This window comes from Thermobia domestica, chromosome 7 (assembly GCF_964235325.1).
Source record: "Thermobia domestica chromosome 7, izTheDome1.hap1.1, whole genome shotgun sequence".
NCBI classification, from domain to species: Eukaryota; Metazoa; Arthropoda; class Insecta; order Zygentoma; family Lepismatidae; genus Thermobia; species Thermobia domestica.
In genome coordinates, this window is record NC_137460.1 from 50,005,399 (window position 1) to 50,023,111 (window position 17,713).

General features: G+C 36.2%; 1 protein-coding gene across 5 annotated transcripts in view; it reads left to right on the top strand.

Annotated features, from left to right (window-relative positions):
* The first annotated feature begins 3,851 nt into the window (after positions 1 to 3,851).
* Positions 3,852 to 17,713, top strand: part of LOC145690075 (uncharacterized) — a 307,925-nt gene continuing 294,063 nt past the window's right edge. For all 5 annotated transcript variants that reach the window (XM_081764598.1, XM_081764599.1, XM_081764600.1 and 2 more), the window contains exon 1: positions 3,852 to 4,093. The gene's annotated coding sequence lies outside the window, so the exon portion shown is untranslated. The remainder of the gene's footprint in view (positions 4,094 to 17,713) is intronic.

Sequence of the window (17,713 nt, forward strand, 5' to 3'; positions counted from 1 at the left end):
TAAGGTGGATGTAGAACATTCTTGAGACACTTAATCGATTCCAGAAAACTACTCTTCGCTATCTATGACTGTTTTTGCTCTATGGCGATCAACGTTGAAACCGCAAATGGTAAATGTACACCATTTTCGGTTCAAATAGAGGGTTAACGAAGTAGATCGAGCCTATTGTTAGAATGTTGGATTGATTCCAGAATACTGGTTGTCGGTGTCTTGGAGATCTATATTGAAACCGGTATTAGTAGTAGTAAGTTTCTACCACTTCATGTTATAGTATAGAGGGAAGTGGGTAAATGTGGTAGGCTTAGCTTTTCCTCAGACGCCGAATCGATTCCAAAAAGAACAACGCTTTTCGTTATCTGTTACCATTTTCATTCTATGATAATCAACGTTGAAACCGGAAGTGGTTAATTACAGCCACTTCCGGTTCGAATATAAAGTTAACACATGATAAATGAAACCTATTTTGGAGACGTTGAATTGATTCCAAAATAACCGCTTTTCTCAATATGTCTTCCGTTTTTGTTCTGATATCTATTGGCAGACGGACATGGTCATTCTATAAAAAATTCGATACTTATGCACAACTTAGTTTGGAAGACTAAAAGTAGAGTAAAGTTATGCAATTGTTGTATTATAAATCTTTAATATACATTATTTGTTGTTTGTGTTTCGCATCAAGGCATTAGATTTTTTTTTTTTTTTTTTTTTTTTTTTTACTGGATGACCCTCATCAGTATAACTGCTATATATTATTAATATTATTCTCCTATCTGGTACTGGTAAATAAAATATTAACGCTTGAATTTACGTATATTTAATAGTGAAACCCACATCTGGGCGACTAAAAAACATGACTGTTTAGGTTACTTGTTTTAACTCCACTAATGTGTATTATGTGGGTATTTTTTTGTGTTTTCTTTTTTAGAAAGCCACGAGCTAGCTTGTTGACTTCGCGCAAATTTATACAGAGTATTGGTTGACGATTGTATAGAATACAAATGGAATTGTGTATACATATAATAGTCATTACTCATTCGTACATTTAGGTTTCTACAGATTCATATATAGTACGTGTAAATTGCCTTAACTAAAGTTTAGAAGTGTAAGCATTGTGTTATTAAAAAAAAAAAAAAAAACACCCTGGTATTGCAAAAGATCTATAAAATATAGCAACTTGAGAAAATTACGGGGAGTTACTGGAAAGTAAGTTTACAAAGCCTCCAGGAAACGTGTATACCTAGGTATATTATTTCATACAACCAATACAGCCAACAAATAGTACATACATTAGGTTATTTTTCGACATTGTCTCCATGTCGATTGATACACTTGTCGTATCGTGGGATGAGTTTGAACATTCCCACCTGGTAAACATCCCGTCCTTGCGTGTTCAGTCACGTTGTCACAAAGTGTTTCACCTCCTCACCTGAAGCGAAGCAGAATATCATGTACAATGTGACGAACGCTTCCGAACGATACTCCCAATTCTCCTATCACATGCCGTAACATGATCCTCCTGTTGTCCTGAATTAGTTCCAATACGCGAGCTGTATTCAAATCTGTTGGTGCCGTGCTTTTCGTTGATGACGTTTTCTCTACCAGCCGAAAACTTTCGTCACCATTTAAGCGACATGGTGACGAGACATTACAGTCTCTTCGTAAACTTCTACCAGCTGCCGGTGAATTTCAGCCGCGGATACATGTTTCGCCCACAGAAATCGAATATGCCTGACTGAGTGGACTTGTTCGCGAGACTTGTTTTCTAAACAAGTCGCCATTTGTGTTAACCTAAAACTAGCACCATAGGTAGCGGGTGGCTGAAACTCTACACAGTTGCCAACTTCGTGTGTTAAAATTACCGCACACCCCTCATTCCTCTATAATGGACGAAACTCCAGAAATATCGGCCTTGTAACCTTAGTTTCTGTTCCTCCCTCGTACACAGTTTTGACTAATGTTATCAACAATAATAAAGGAAATATACAAATCAACACTCTAAACCACACGTTTTCAACCGATTTCATATCACGAGCATTTTTTTCTCACATCTTCTTCCCAGCAACTTCCGGTTTGTGATAAGCTTTTTCTTATTACTGCTGCTTATCGCTTACAGTGGTAACCCTTAAATTTTGTATAACATTTTTACTGTACTGTGTCTGACAATAAGCATGGAAACTTTGATATATATACGAAAAGACCCTCACTCCTCAAACGAGATTTGTCCCCAAAAATTCTACATTTGAGAACTTACTGTAAAGTTCTCTATCAAGATTTTTATTTTTTATTTTTCCCAATAGATGGCAACATAATCCTATTATTCCGGTTATTCCTGTGTAAGTCCGTTCTCTTACGAATTTGAGTTGTTACTACCGTTTTATACGACGAATAGTGGTCTTATATATAGTAAACTGTGTATTTCGAAAATGTGACCATTGTCCGTGGAATTTAGCTTTGGAAGGATCGTGTACTTTGGAAAAACAATCAAAGTCCACAGGTCCATCGGAAAAGCGATCGAAGTCCTCAGTTCCATAGTCCCGCTGATTCAATGCAAAGATGAGTTGATACACTGGTTCATCTTCGAAAGTATACTTTGGTCCGTATGAAACATACAAAATCATAGAAACCTCCCAAGTTCGAGAACTGAAAGCAGATCCATTGCCTCCAATAAAACAAGGACAGACGATTGGAATTTTCCGTACAAAATTTGAAGAGTTGCAATCCTTGAAGCAATTCTGTGGGCCAGAAGGACAATAGCACTTCAGTTCGTTGAGGACACGCGGAAATAAGGTCGACGAAGACAGCGAGTAAGTATCAGTAAAGACACCCCTCACAAACAAGACCACAAGGGGAAATATTATCTCTATGCACATATTGTTTATTCAAGAAAGATTCTGCATTTTTGTCCTGTAACTGTATTTTTTATTTGTAACAGTTAATCATTGTAATTTAAATGGCTGTAGAAATCAATAAAAATGTGTTTTACTTACGTAAGAACAGAAAAACAGACGTAATAATTGTCGAGAACAAACTGAAAATGGTTCTTATACTTTTAAATCGCTTTTTCTCACAAAGTTTAAAAATGGACTTAGATCGTTATACCCGTGTACTCTTCATATATATATTAATTCAATTATTTTTGTCACTCAAAAAGCTGGAAGGGGGGAAATTAGACCCCTTGGCCTCAGGCTATATCCGCCTCTGACTGAAATGATCTCCATAGGAAATTTTAATTGTATCGCATTCTAATAATAAGCTGTCGAGTTTTATTGACAGTCTGTCGCGATAAAGTGGTGTCAAAATTAACATTAATAAACTTACGGTAATAGCTAAAAGAAGTGTTTAAAAAATGAGAGTTCTCGCATTGTTATTCAGCTTAAGACTTTCCCTGTTAACTTGCCACCTGGCCGTCAAAGAGCATTTGAAAATTATGTGTTAAAAATTTTGCAGTTCTAGAACGCCCTGTTCTCGAAATTACAAAATATTGCCTTTCATTTTACAATAATTTTGAACAAACAAAAATTGGAACTAATTTTACCTTGAAAAAAAATACGTTAAATAAAATAGATCGTGCTGGACTTCACACTGCCCTTAATATGATTTTTTTTCCACTAGAAATTCTAGGTTAAAAAAAAAAAAAAAAACTTACAGGTACCGTATATGTGTTTAGTACTTTTGGATCAATTCGAGAGGTGTGGTTCGGTGTGGCCGGGAGGATAGTTAAAGAGACTACAGCGGGAGGGTTTAAGAGGGAAATAGGGATAGAGAGAGAAGAGCATCCCTCGTTATCTCCCGACTGTTAACGAAAACATCCGAAAGGAGCCGATCACGGAAGGGGCCCGTGATGTCGCGCATAGGCCGGGTTTTCTTCAGCTGCAGTCTGGGTCAAGGGCAGCCCGGGTCTGCAAAAGAAGCCGAGAGATGACGGGTTGGCATTTACGTGTGTCAGTGTAGTGTACTGTGCGGTGATCTTAAGAGGAACAAAGAGTACATATATATATGCATATATTTTTTGTTTTGAAGAACTTATATATATATTCATACATATATATTTTCACCTCCTCCCTCCCTCTTTAAGTGGTAAACAAGCCTCTACGTAAGTAATCTTCACAATATGTGTGTTTATATGTATGTTCACACACGCACACACACACAAACATACACACGGATACGTGATACAATACATACTACAAGATATGATGAGCAAGCGCGATCAGTTTACACATTTCGCCACTACACTTTTTGTTGGCGCTTTAGTATTTTTTTTTTATCTGCATGTGTGTGATATGCATGAACTATTAATATGATGTAACCAATAAATTATGTAAATTAAATAACAATACTGTAAATAACCAGTCATGGAAGATCATTCTAAACAGAACGAAACTATTTGGTGTCCAGAAGAGGAATTTATATTTTTTTCTCCCTTCTCAGTATGAAAAATAAATGTCAATAATAGATCATTGGTGCAAGAAGAAATAAAAATGTGACATATTAAGTTTCAAACATAATTTTCAGCTAATGCATTATTCGTGATTAAATGTTCACATTTGTTGCATAATATCCCTTTTTTCCTGGTTGTGATTTTATCCACTATAATTTTTCCATCCCCTCCATAACCAATAAGTAAAAGCAAAAATATTTTTTTATAATATTACAGTATGTTTTGATTATTTTTAAATCTCGGTTTAAATATATATATTTCTGTCCGAAACTTCTATAAACGAATTCACGCAAAACATTATAGTGATTTTCCTGCTTGACATGTTAAAGGTATGCATTTATTTCGTCTTTTCGTCCCTTTTTAATCAAGGCTTTTTACAGTCGGAATGTTGGTTTTACGTAATGACGTCAGCACCGACTGCTGCAGTGTGCAGGAAAGAGAAAGACAGAGAACAGGGGAAATTGGTGCAGCATCCGTGATTCTACGCACTCGCACCGACGATTTCAAAAGCTGCGTATTTACTAGTTTCAAGGTAGATCTTCCGATGCGATGTGACCATCAAAATGTCCTTTCTCTCTCTCTCCACTTTGTGAACAAACAATCCTTTGTTTTCGTTTTGTGTTCTTCTTTCCAAAAAAAAAAAAAGTACTTTTTATGATCGCTTAATCGTCTCTATCTGTCTTGCGTCATCTGTTGATTCGTGCAATCTTCAGCCAATGAAAAGGCACTGAAAAAAAACAACGAAATATCGACAGAGCTTTTAAAAACTATTGAGATACTATAATTTTTGTCGTACCGGCAATAGAAACAAAGCAAATCAGATCTCAGTTAATTCATATATGCATATTTCGATCTCTTGAATATCTCTTTTGCTTAGCCCGGGTATGTGTGGTTCCAGATCCGATTACTGGAACCCTCACTATTCCAGATTTGTTCCACCGGAGTAGCATATCTCTGTCTAACACATTTTACCAGTATAGGTTTCACATGAATTAAAAATCGAATTGTTTCGAGTCCTGCACATTTAAGACTCCGTTTGGGTTGCCTTCTTTCTTTACTTATCTTTTAATGTCCCTTTTCACCACTCTGAAGCTCTATGGAACATTGATGCAAATCTCTATGTGAAATCCGAACCACAGTTCTTCCACTGGAATAATATTACACGAATACGAAATTAGTATCTTAATATATGATTTTTTGAATGCTCATTTGATAATTGATTTACGACCTATGTTTCAGTAGATACCATCTAGAATCGTATCACTGAACTTCTTAATATTCACGTTTCAAAACTTCTGAATTGAAAAAAAATGCAAATTACTATCTTCATCATTAGTATTGGTTATTTAGGTAAGGTAAGATTTTTACATTCACTTACACTTTTATTTTAAATTTTATGTCTAGTTATCCGCTATAATAAAGTCCATTAACTTTAGTATTCTCACACTTCTTATTTTTCCTTCCACCATACTTTTCTATCACGCCCCTCAGAATTCATTTTCTTCTGGAGCAATGTCCTAACATTACTTCCGTTTTTGCTCCTATAGTGTTATTCCTCCTATCCTCCTATATTATAAAATGATATTGTCCTATGGGCACGAGCGAGTTCGTGCGAGTTTTTTTTGAAACTCGACTCGACTCGAAACAGACTTCTTTGAGCTCGACTCGAGAACTCGGCTCGAAAAATTTCCTCCAACTCTACTCGAATTCGCATCGAGTTTCTAGTCAAGTCGAGCTAAAACGAGCCAAATCGAGCTAAATCCTGTGTGTAGTTCCAAGTACTCTCTTCAAGTATCCTACGTAGATAGTTATTATTCTATTAACAATGCTACTACTACTACTACTACTACTACTAATTATTATTATTATTATTATTATTATTATTATTATTAATAATAATAATAATAATAATAATAATAATATTAACAGCAACACCGTGTATAAACGTAAGATAGACAGTTTGTATCTGAATACTAAAAAGTAGTTGACTGTCAGCCATAATAGTTGTGAAGTCTACGAAGCAAGGACATCGTGCACAGGGTTCTGGGTTTGAGTATCGGCGAAGGAAGTATTCGGGCTCAAGGCAAAAATTGTTAAAAAATATGGGACGCTGGCCAACTGCTTCGCCCGGTTTTAGGGTTGTCAATCGGGAGTGGTTCGGCTTACAGCTCATTCACTATCGAGTCGAACCGAGAAGTAATCCAAGCCAACAGCTCACCCAACCGAGCCGGCTCGAGCCCTCAATTCAGTTGAGGCGAACCGAACAGATGGCTCATCCTAACCAAGCCGGTTCTCCTTTAGCCTAACCGGCATAACCGTGGGACTAGGGATGCGCACGAGACGAGTCGAGACAGGATTTTCCTGACAAAATTCGAGTCGATACACGGCTCTTCCAATAGAGAAATCTACATTTTTCGAGTCGAGACATCATTTTTGCAGTACATTTTCGAGACGAGACAGCCACAAATCTTGTCTCGTGCGCATCCCTACGTGGGACGTAAAACTTAAACTTAAAACTAACTAAGCCGGCTCTAGTCGATGCTCACCCCAAGCGAGCCGGCTCGAGCCATTGACATAGTTGAGCCAAGTCGAACTAAGCTCGTTATAGAAATCTCTTTACGTCTCGTTATCGAGAACAGACGGGATGCAAGCAGTGTCCTCCCCTTATGAGCAACACTAAACGTATTCCACATTACTGCTTACATTTTTCATAGCTTTCCCTTTCCAGTGTAATCAGGCCATGATTTCAAAACGAGTTAAACGAGCTGAACGAAAATGAAAACGAAATGAAATCTTTGAGTTTTACGTCCCACGGTTATGCCGGTTAGGCTAAAGGAGACTGTGATGATGAGTAATGAATGAAATGGTGGTATGAAGGAAGTGGGAGGAAACGGGAGAACCCCGAGAAAACCCACGCACACGGTGTTTGTCCACCACAAAGTCCACTTGGCGGGGGCTGGGAAACGAGCTGAACGAGCGAGCCATTTATCAAACTCGGCTCGACTCGAAACTCGACCTCAAAAACAGTGACGCGGCTCGGAACTCGACTCGAGAAAATTACCTTTGACTCGACTCGAAACTCGAGTGGAATTCGAGTCGAGTTGAGTTTTAGTACGACTCGTGCTCATCCCTATATATTGTTCTTTTCTACTCCTCTGTTCCTCGTTAGTTTTGTTTCTAAATATATTTTTTCCTTCTTCTCGATACCCATATCTTTTAAGAAGGTTCTAGTTTCCTCTTTTTCATAATTTGCATATTTGTCCGTACAGTACAATGCTCTACACAAGACAATATATGAATTATTTTTGTAACTTCTTACAGATCCATTCAATGGCCCACAAAATATGCTTTTTCATGTTCATAAACTTTTCTTTCGCTATTCGTGTACTCGCTTTAATTTTGAATCCTTTAGTGGTAATTCTTCATTAAACAGTTCACAATATAACGTTTCTGTTCTCCTTAGAGATTTCCTTCGCCATTGCCTAGTAGCATGAACAAGAAGGCAAAACAACAAAATATTATTATAGTTCCACAAAACAATCATGACGCTTGTGTTCAGTAATAAATTTTCTTCCTGGTGTCTCGATATGGTAGTTAAAGATAGGAAAGGGTATTATAGAATATTGGTTACGTGCATACTGAGAAGTGAAATACGAAAACTTGATTCATTATTAGGCAATCCTAAACGTTCTGAGGTTTGAGACATTCCTGACATTCTATAAGAATGAGCTGAATATTCATTGGGACGACACAGTCTTTACGATACGAACGTTACCGCCATGCAGTAAAATCCAATGTGAGTGAACTGGCGCATACTAAGGAGTGAAATACGAAAACCTGACTCATTATTAGACTGTCGTAAACGTTCTGAGGTTTGAGACATTCCTGACACTCTAGAAGAATATGCTGAATATTCATTGGGCGACACAGTCTTCACAATACAAATGTTACCACCATATAGTAAAATGCTATGTGAAATGAAATCTTTGAGTTTTACTTCCCACGGTTATGCCGGTTAGGCTAAAGGAGACGGTGATAATGAGAGATGAGTGAAATGGTGGAATGAAGAAAGTGGGAGGAAACGGGAGTACCCCGAGAAAACCCACGAGCACGGTGTTTGTCCAAATGCTATGTGAGTGAACTGACGCATACTGAAGAGTGAAATACAAAATCTGACTCATCATTAGGCTGTGCTAAACATTCTGAGGTCTGGGTATTCCTGATATTCTATTAGAATGAGCTGAATATTCATTGGGACGACACAGTCTTCACAATACAAATGTTACCGCCGTATAGTAAAATGCAATGTGAGTGAACTGGCGCATACTAAGGAGTGAAACACAAAAATCTGACTCATCATTAGGCTGTGCTAAACATTCTGAGGTCTGGATATTCCTGATATTCTATTAGAATGAGCTGAATATCCATTGGGACGACACAGTCTTCACAATACGAATGTTGCAGTGAAATACAAAAATCTTACTCATCATTAGCCCTCTTGGGAACCTGGGTTTTTGGGGTATTTTTTAGACTTTCAGTCAAGTAGCTACTGCATCGTCACTATTTATCCTAGGATCATGGTTCATACCTCATTCTCTTCAGAATGGAGCAGGCTTTCAAATGGTGGCAATTGCATGCCCATAACATATACCAGGAGAGGGAAAAGTGATGTCAAAAGGAAAATTTCGGGGGATTTTTTTTTCACAATTTGGGCCCCTCTGGAACAGCCCTGTGTGAACGTAGAGATCTAAAAAAATCTGATAAATAGTACTTGGTAGACTGAATGTGTGTGCCAAATTTCAAGTTTCTATCTTGAATAGTAAGGGCGGGAGAAATTTTATGAAGATTCCCCACACTGCCCCAATTTACCGCAAAAGACCATGATCTCAAGTAAAAAAAAAAAAAAAATCCTGAGACATCTCTATTTACCCTAGGACTATAATCTGCCAATCATTCTTTTCAGAATAGAACTGCCTTTCAGGCGGTACCATTCACATGTCTCCATCTTGTATCTAAGACGGAAAAATCCCGAAGAAAGGGATTTTTTGGTCAAAATGTCCCTTTTTTCAACTTTGTGCCCCTCTGGACTCCACTGTTTTAACGCAGATATCTGAAAAAACTCTGTTAAATACTACTCGGTGGACTGAATGTTTGTGCACAATTTCAATCTTCTAGGTGCAAAAATAAGCCCGCAAAAAAATATATACCGAAAATGCCCGATATTCCCTTGTACAGAAGTATATTTTGATAAAAATTCCCTGAGACATCCCTAATTACCCTAGGGTCATTTTTCCTCATCATTCTCTTCAGAATAGAATTACCTTTCAGAGGTATGACTCACGTGTCTCCATCATGTATCTAAAGAAAGGAGAAAGAAAGATATGAAGGAACTGGGAAGACAATAATAGACGATGTAGAGAGAGAAGAATTATAGATAGTATAAATTACCTATATTAAGTAGTGTTAAAATGACGAATGATTGGGATTATTTAATCACCCCTTTCCGAAATCAAAACTAGGAAGAAAAGAAAGTAAGTTCTGCTAAAGACATTAAAGAGTAAACAGTCAGTAATAATTATAGTGAAAAATTCAGTGATTATGTTTTAACATTTATCAAAAGGCTCATAACATTCACGGTGTGTAGTGCTAATTTAAAAGAAAATATTTTAACTTTTAACCACACTTGAAAAACAAAAAACTAGCTTCAGCAGGTATTTGCTTGTATGGGATATGCATACCCACCGTTACCCATGAATATAGTAACGGATTGAGCCATTAACGAACCCGCCCGAGATAATAGCTCTATTAAAAAAGAAACTTTAAAACATCGCTGTCGATCAAGAGCTAACATCTGAACTAACGGACGGTCATACTACCATTACAATCTTATCAAGTCCATTAGCGTGATCGTAATAAATGCTTTCGATCAAGAGCTATCATCTGAAGTAACGGATGGTCATACTACCATTATAATCTTATAAAGTCCATTAGCGTGATCCTAATAAATTATTTCGATCAAGAGCTAACATTTGATGTAACGAACGGTCATACTACCATTATAATCTTATAAAGTCCATTAGCATGATCCTAATAAATTATTTCGATCAAGAGCTATCATTGGAACTAAGGGACGGTCATACTAGCATTACAATCTTATAAAATCCATTAGCGTGATCCTAATAAATGATCTCGATCAAGAGCTAACATTTGATGTAACGGATGGTCATACTACGATTATAATCTTATAAAGTCCATTAGCATGATCCTAATAAATTATTTCGATCAAGAGTTATCATTGGAACTAAGGGACGGTCATACTAGCATTACAATCTTATAAAATCCATTAGCGTGATCCTAATAAATGATCTTGATCAAGAGCTAACATTTGATGTAACGGATGGTCATACTACGATTATAATCTTATAAAGTCCATTAGCGTGATCCTAGTTAATGATTTCGATTAAGGGCTCTCATTTGAAGTAACGGACTTTCATACTAGCTTACTATTACAATGTTATAAAGCCCATTAGCGTTATCCTAGTAACGTTATCCATGGTTGGCGCAATGCGTAAGAAGATTTTCAAAAATAAACCCTATTTGTCTTTGATTTTGAGCACATTTTAGTACTTTTTTCCTTCCATTTTATATATGTGCACATGCATTTTCCTAACATGAGACATATTTCCTTTCGTCCCGAATTTTGCGCCCCATTACTTTGGCGCCCGAGGCCGTAACCCGCCTCGCTCCCTCATGGCACGGCACGGCGCTGTGAGACGTGAATCTACTGATTAACGTGCAAACCAAACCACATGAGCTCCCGCTCGCTGGGAAACGAATCCGGGTCTCCCACGCCGACGTCTCTTTTAGTAGCTCCTTCCCGGAGAATAAGAAAAATGTTAGATTTTGGTTGTCAGGGGCTGTCAGAGGTTATGTATGATTTTTAAAAAGAGTAATTAGATGGCATTGTACTTAATTAGGTTTAGTTAATCAAAAAATCTAAGTTAATTTTAAGCAAATCTATTTTATATTTGCACTTTAAACACAAAATCATTAATTATTGTAGTTAAACATTTGTAATGCACTGAAAGTTGTAGTATTTACAAAATATTTTTATAAAATTGTAATTTCACAAGCATAGAAGAAGAAGAACGATAAATTTATATGACGTAAAGTGGTGTCGAGTTCAGAAGAACGATTAAATGCATGGGACTTTTCGGATATAAGAAACAAGGTAGAAGGACGATAGGATTGATTTTTTTTTTTTTTTTTTAAATATGCACAAGTTTGACTCATCAACTTAATAGTCGTCAAAATATGCCTCTTATGCATCAAAACAATTCCAGCGACTCTGCCAATCACTGAAGACTCCCTGGAACGCAGGAACTGGAATTCTCTTCAGCTCCCTCGTTACGTCCTCTTGAATGGTGCCGTGATGCCGTCCTTTCATGATATCTGTGCTGTAGGGTTGCTGGGGAAGCTATGTGATGCCATGTTTGGTCAGGAAGTCCATGAAAGCAAAGATGGTGTGGCTCGGCGCATTATCGTGATGAAACTTCCATGATCCAGCAATTGCTGGATGGACGCGGGCGATTCGTTTTCTGAATCTTTCAAATACTTCCACGTAGAATGCAGCATTCACAGTCTGACCAGGCGGTACAAACCCTGTAAATCACTCCTTTACAGTCAAAAAAGATTATCTTTTTCGGACGACCCGTGGCATCACTCCCATAAGCAATCTTGATCATGTCATGGGTTTGACGCAGTTTGACGCAAAAATTCACGCGTAACGTTGCTCTATCAAACGATTCATTGTGAAGGCACCTTGAAACTGGTTTACCTTAAACTCGATCTACACTCCGTAAAGACTTGGAAACGACTGGTGATTGGTGCGCTTGTAGCTAAGACTTACTACCACCCAACTAGTGCAGTAACATGCCCCTCCTTCACCACGTTTTGGTGGGAAAAATCAGTCCTACTATTTCCGGGACAAATCTCTCATAGTATATCGAGAGTTTGTTGATTTTAATGTAAAATGAAATAGGTAAATGTCAAAAGTTTGTTGATTTTAGTAGAAATTACAATCAGGATTTCGAAATGTTAATAAATTAATCATTTGTGATTGTGCACTCAGTAAAATCAAAATATATGGTACTTGTACCGATTATGGCCCGGGTCCCTACTATGACCCACCCACCATATCTCTGCAGATTTACGTTGGTGCTACTAGATGACAATATAAACTATGTGCTCTGAGCCGCGCAAATATGTATACGCTTTTCATAAGGACATACTTTATATTGTCATCTAGTAGCACCAACGTAAATCTGCAGAGATATGGTGGGTGGACCATATTAGGGACCCGGGCCATAATCGGTACAAATTGGATAAGCTTTATTTATATTAATAAAAGTTCTGTAAGTCTGAAATGTGTAATGCAATGAACATAATATTCGAGTAATTTAATTAAGGATCCTCAGCCGTTGATACCTCACTGTACTTCGTCCAGGACGACATTACACTTCGAGTTGAGGAATATATTAAAATTTAAATTCATTACATTGTTAACTACCGTAAAGGATAATAACCTTTTATACGTATACGTGAATTTAAATAATGTCAAGTTGTATTATTATGTGCATATAATAGTGAACGTAGAACCTATACACATACCTTTCATTCCACAATAAATGAAAAATCATAATAAAAAGTCACATATTTCTATATGCTCTACGAACATACTCACTTGAAATAGTAATAATCGTCATGGCAGGGTATGTAATTTTACCGCAACGGCCCCAAAACAAGTCACCCTCTAAAATTTGAAGGAACAGAAGAGGAAAGAAAAAAAGGAGTTACCCAAATATAAGCCGAAGAAAGAAAATAAAATCCCTGTAATCATTTACCGGCAGATTCAGCCGAGGAAAGAAAATAAAATACTTCTAATCATTTACCGGCAAATTCGGCAGTTCTTGGGATATTGTGTCTCCCGGATGAACTGAATAAATATATAGAGGAGCTTTTAGTAAAGCATACTCCTTACAAATATTATAATACCTGTTTTTGTTTGATAGTTAATCTGGAATTTTTCAGATATGGAAGATTTTACCCATCCTAATCTGAAAGTTTGCACACGTGTTATGACTTCGGATGAGTTATTTTTAATAACAGTAGTCAGAATTTTAGTCTTGTATACATGATAAATATTTTTAAAAAATAAATAAATAAACAGAGATAGAATAGTCTTCTTTTAAAATTAAAAATTAGGAACGCAGGAATGTAACTCATTAGAAAGAATATCTTAATTTGTTTTTCGTTTATTCCCGTTTCATACACCGTTAAAATCAACATGCTGGAGACACAAATTAGCCAAGAGGAGAGGGTGATCCAAGTCTTCACACCTTTTGTATGTGTATGTGTAAAATTACATTTTAAAAAAAGAATACAAAATATGGATTTTTCCAATGCTACAATTACACTCTTTATTCCACGCAAAGCTATTCTAAAAGTTAAAAAAAGAGAGAGAGAGAAAATTAAAACACAAACAGTGAAGATCCGTGGGGTTTTAAAAAAAAGTAATCTGAGTTATATACACATATACACACACAGACACCTGAGGCTAATTTTACGACAACGCTAAGAGACTCCCAGGACATTACGCATCGGAAAAATGAATTACCTAGAGATGGCGATGCAGTGTAATATTCCGGAACTGTTTCCACGACTCGCACAGGAAAATAAAAGGTTAGAGATATTCTCGGAATACAAAAGGCGAGGAGAGAAAATTGATTCGAGCTCTATATATCTTTCATATTTCTAGCTATAACGTTATCCTATATGTATATTGTACTGCATAATGAGAATTTCTAACATGTACATTATGCAATACATGTTAGAAATTCTCATTATTGGCCTTACTCAGTAAAACAATCAATGATTCCATTTATTCTTTTTATCAATATTTTCTCCTTTCACACAGAGAAATATTTTCTTCATCTATACGTTTATATTGATACGCTACTGTTACTTCTATATCCCTAAAAGATAAAAGCCATTCGGGATAGGACGAGATAGCAGTTAAGGCTAAGAGGCTTAATCACTGCGAAATTAAAATATCGCTAATTTTATAGTAATTATGTGATATCTTCAAATAGATAAAAAAAAAAATCAAAATGTGGAACAAGAGCGCCCTAGACAATATTATTTTGCATGAGATACCGTTATCACAAGTCACCTAGTAGCTTTCCGTGTGCAGCCATTTAGAAACGCGAAAATAAATGCCGATTTTCTAAATGGCTGGAAATCGAAAGGAGATAATGAGTATTGAAAACGGTATTATCTCACATAAAATAATATTGCCAAGGGAGCTCTTGTTCCGCTTTTCGATTATGTTTTATCTATTTGAAGATATCACATAATTACTGTAAAATTAGTGGTATTTTAATTTCGCCGTGATGAGACCTCTTAACATTCTCTTGTCTTTGACACGTACAGGAAGTGACGCAGGTCCACGCTCCGGTTACTTTTCTCCACCAACTTTCCCCATAGGTGCCTATTTGACAAAGGCTATGTTGCGTAAATTAATCAGAAAGATAGATTCATTATTCAAGTCAAAGGCCTACATATTAATTCAAAATGATAAAAAATTAGTAACTTGTTCAATATTAGAAGTTTGGTACACAGAAATAATAATAATGGTAAATAACTCAACTTTAACACAAGCCAATGGTCCCAGCATGACTGCCACTTTAACGTGTTATTTCAACACCAAATATTCGGTGTTCCGGTTAACACAAGCCTTGTGTTGTCGATTTGACTCTGACGGTGTTGAGAGTTATGAAAATGATATCGCACGTTGTTAGTGATCTAGGTTGAAGGAACGCAGAAATAGGAACAGCGCCAAGGTGATATTTCTATATATACACGCACCATATGTTGTTAGTACCACTACAGCTAACATGGTGAATGCAGACCCTTGACATAATAATATTAATATATGTATTATTCGTCAGTGGTCAGAGAAACCTTCTGGTAAATTCTATAGTAATTTTGGGTACCTTTCTGAAGTTCTCACGGTCTGAAATTTTCAGGAAACCCCATTTGGGACCTAAGGAAGACGTTGTGATCAATTTTGAACCGAAAATACGAGGGCCCCTTTATCTTCCCTCCTACCGAAACTAGTTTTAAAAGCATAATAAAGAATAATTTTAGAAAATAAAGCATAAAGCATAATTTAAAATATATAGCATAATTCTTGGAAAATTCTGTTTAACTGAAAGTTTAACATACTATATTAATATTTTTTAAAACCAATATTTACAATGCAAAATCATTGAGAACATAACAATGCAACAATGAAAAGCTTATTTTTATTTCTGTAAACTTTTTGGTGTAATTCTTTGATGTGGAGAAAAGAAAAAAGTAAAAGAAGAAGAAAATTTCCCGCTAACAATGAATAGTACACAAGAACTACACACTATATTGTTATGTTTACTTCTTGAACTTAAGCAGCACTTTCTGTACTTTTTGGTGGCATCTTTTACTTTCCCTTTCTGTATATATGTACCTCTAAGGCGCACACAAATGATAGAAAAAATATTAGAATATTTAATGTATAATAAATATTATACATTATACACGATTAGTGTAAAATAATCATTGAAATTAACAATAAAGCATAGTTTGGAAAAAGTAAAGCATAATTACACAAGAAATAAAGCATAATGTGGGTTGCTCTAGTTATTAGTTTAACTTCATAAGACATGTCGATTACTCGATTTAACAACTACCATTTTAACATTTTACTCCAAAGTGCGCTGGAGTTGAAGTAGCACCAAGCTTGTGTCAAACTTTAACACAACTCGGGTAGCATGGAGCTATTACGTTGAATTGGCACAGATATAGTTTACCGTGTAGGACTGTCAAATAACTAGACCATATTTATTAACCCTAGCTTAAGGAGCAGACCAACAATATTTTATTATTGTACTAAAATGAGAACATACGTCTCTTGTTGCTGAGCTCTTCATCTTCTGATTAGCTGTTCTTTATATAATGACGTATTATATTATTGGTCTCAAGATCAACATTTATATCTACAAACTCATAAACATTATTCTTTGAAATTTGTCTGATTTCAAGACATTTATTTAACCTGTCAACCTCAGCGTTTATCAAACGCAAACTTTAATTATCGTTAAATATTTTCGCACTTTGGCTCACTGTAATAAAACAAAAGGGCCACTGCTAGTGGCATATTTAAGGGAGCTTCCGGGCTTAAGCCCCCCCTTTAAAACTTTGTTTACTATTTTAAAGTAAATGAAATATTTTGCCGAATGTTCACATTTCCAGGAATAAAGTTTGCAAAGCCCCCCTCCCCGGAACAAAATCGTAAATACGCCACTGGCCACTGTACTAAAATTTCTCGTACTACATTTGTTAAATTAACTCATTTCGTACTGTACATGAAATATGTACAACATCGCCAGAGTAGCTTTTGAAAAAATGTCCGAAAGAGCTTATCTTCAAGACTATACTACCCCTTCGGGATATTTTTTTAAAAAGAAAAATTGCTTAAACCACATCATAAGGTTATAATGAAATAGTACTTTATGAAATATAAACACAATCTTTAGAATTGTTTTCCAGAAGTTAGGGTTTAAAAAAAATACCCTGGTTTTTGGAGTAGAGATGCGTACGAGACAAGATTTGAGGCTGTCTCGTCTCGAAAATGTGCTGTAAAAGTGATGTCTCGACTCGAAAAATGTATTCTTCTCTATTGGAAGAGTTGTGTCTCGACTCGAATTTTGTCAGGAAAATTCTGTCTCGATTAGTCTCGTGCGCATCCCTATTTTGGAGGGTCTGGAAGGAAATTCGAACTTCCTCTCCTGGAAATTTTTTCTTTTTTTTTTTTTTTTCAGGTATGTTTAACCGTATGTCTTCTTTGCCAGTGTAAGTAATACATGAGGATGGAAAAGGAATGGCCAACATTTCTCGGATTTCGGAAAATTTATTTTCCGGAATTGGAAATTTTACTTTCCGGATTTCGGAAAATTCCGGAATCGAAAAATTCCGTATTTTTTCGAAATCCGTAATTTTTCTGAATTCCGGAGTTTTCTAAATTCTGAAATTTTTCCGAAATCGAAATTTTCCCGAATTCCGGATTTTTTCCTATTTTACTTTCCGGATTCTGGAAAATAAACATTCCGGGACTAGCCATGCCTAGGACAAACGGTCAGGTATGCAAAAACCTTTATTGCATTTTCGCTATATGGA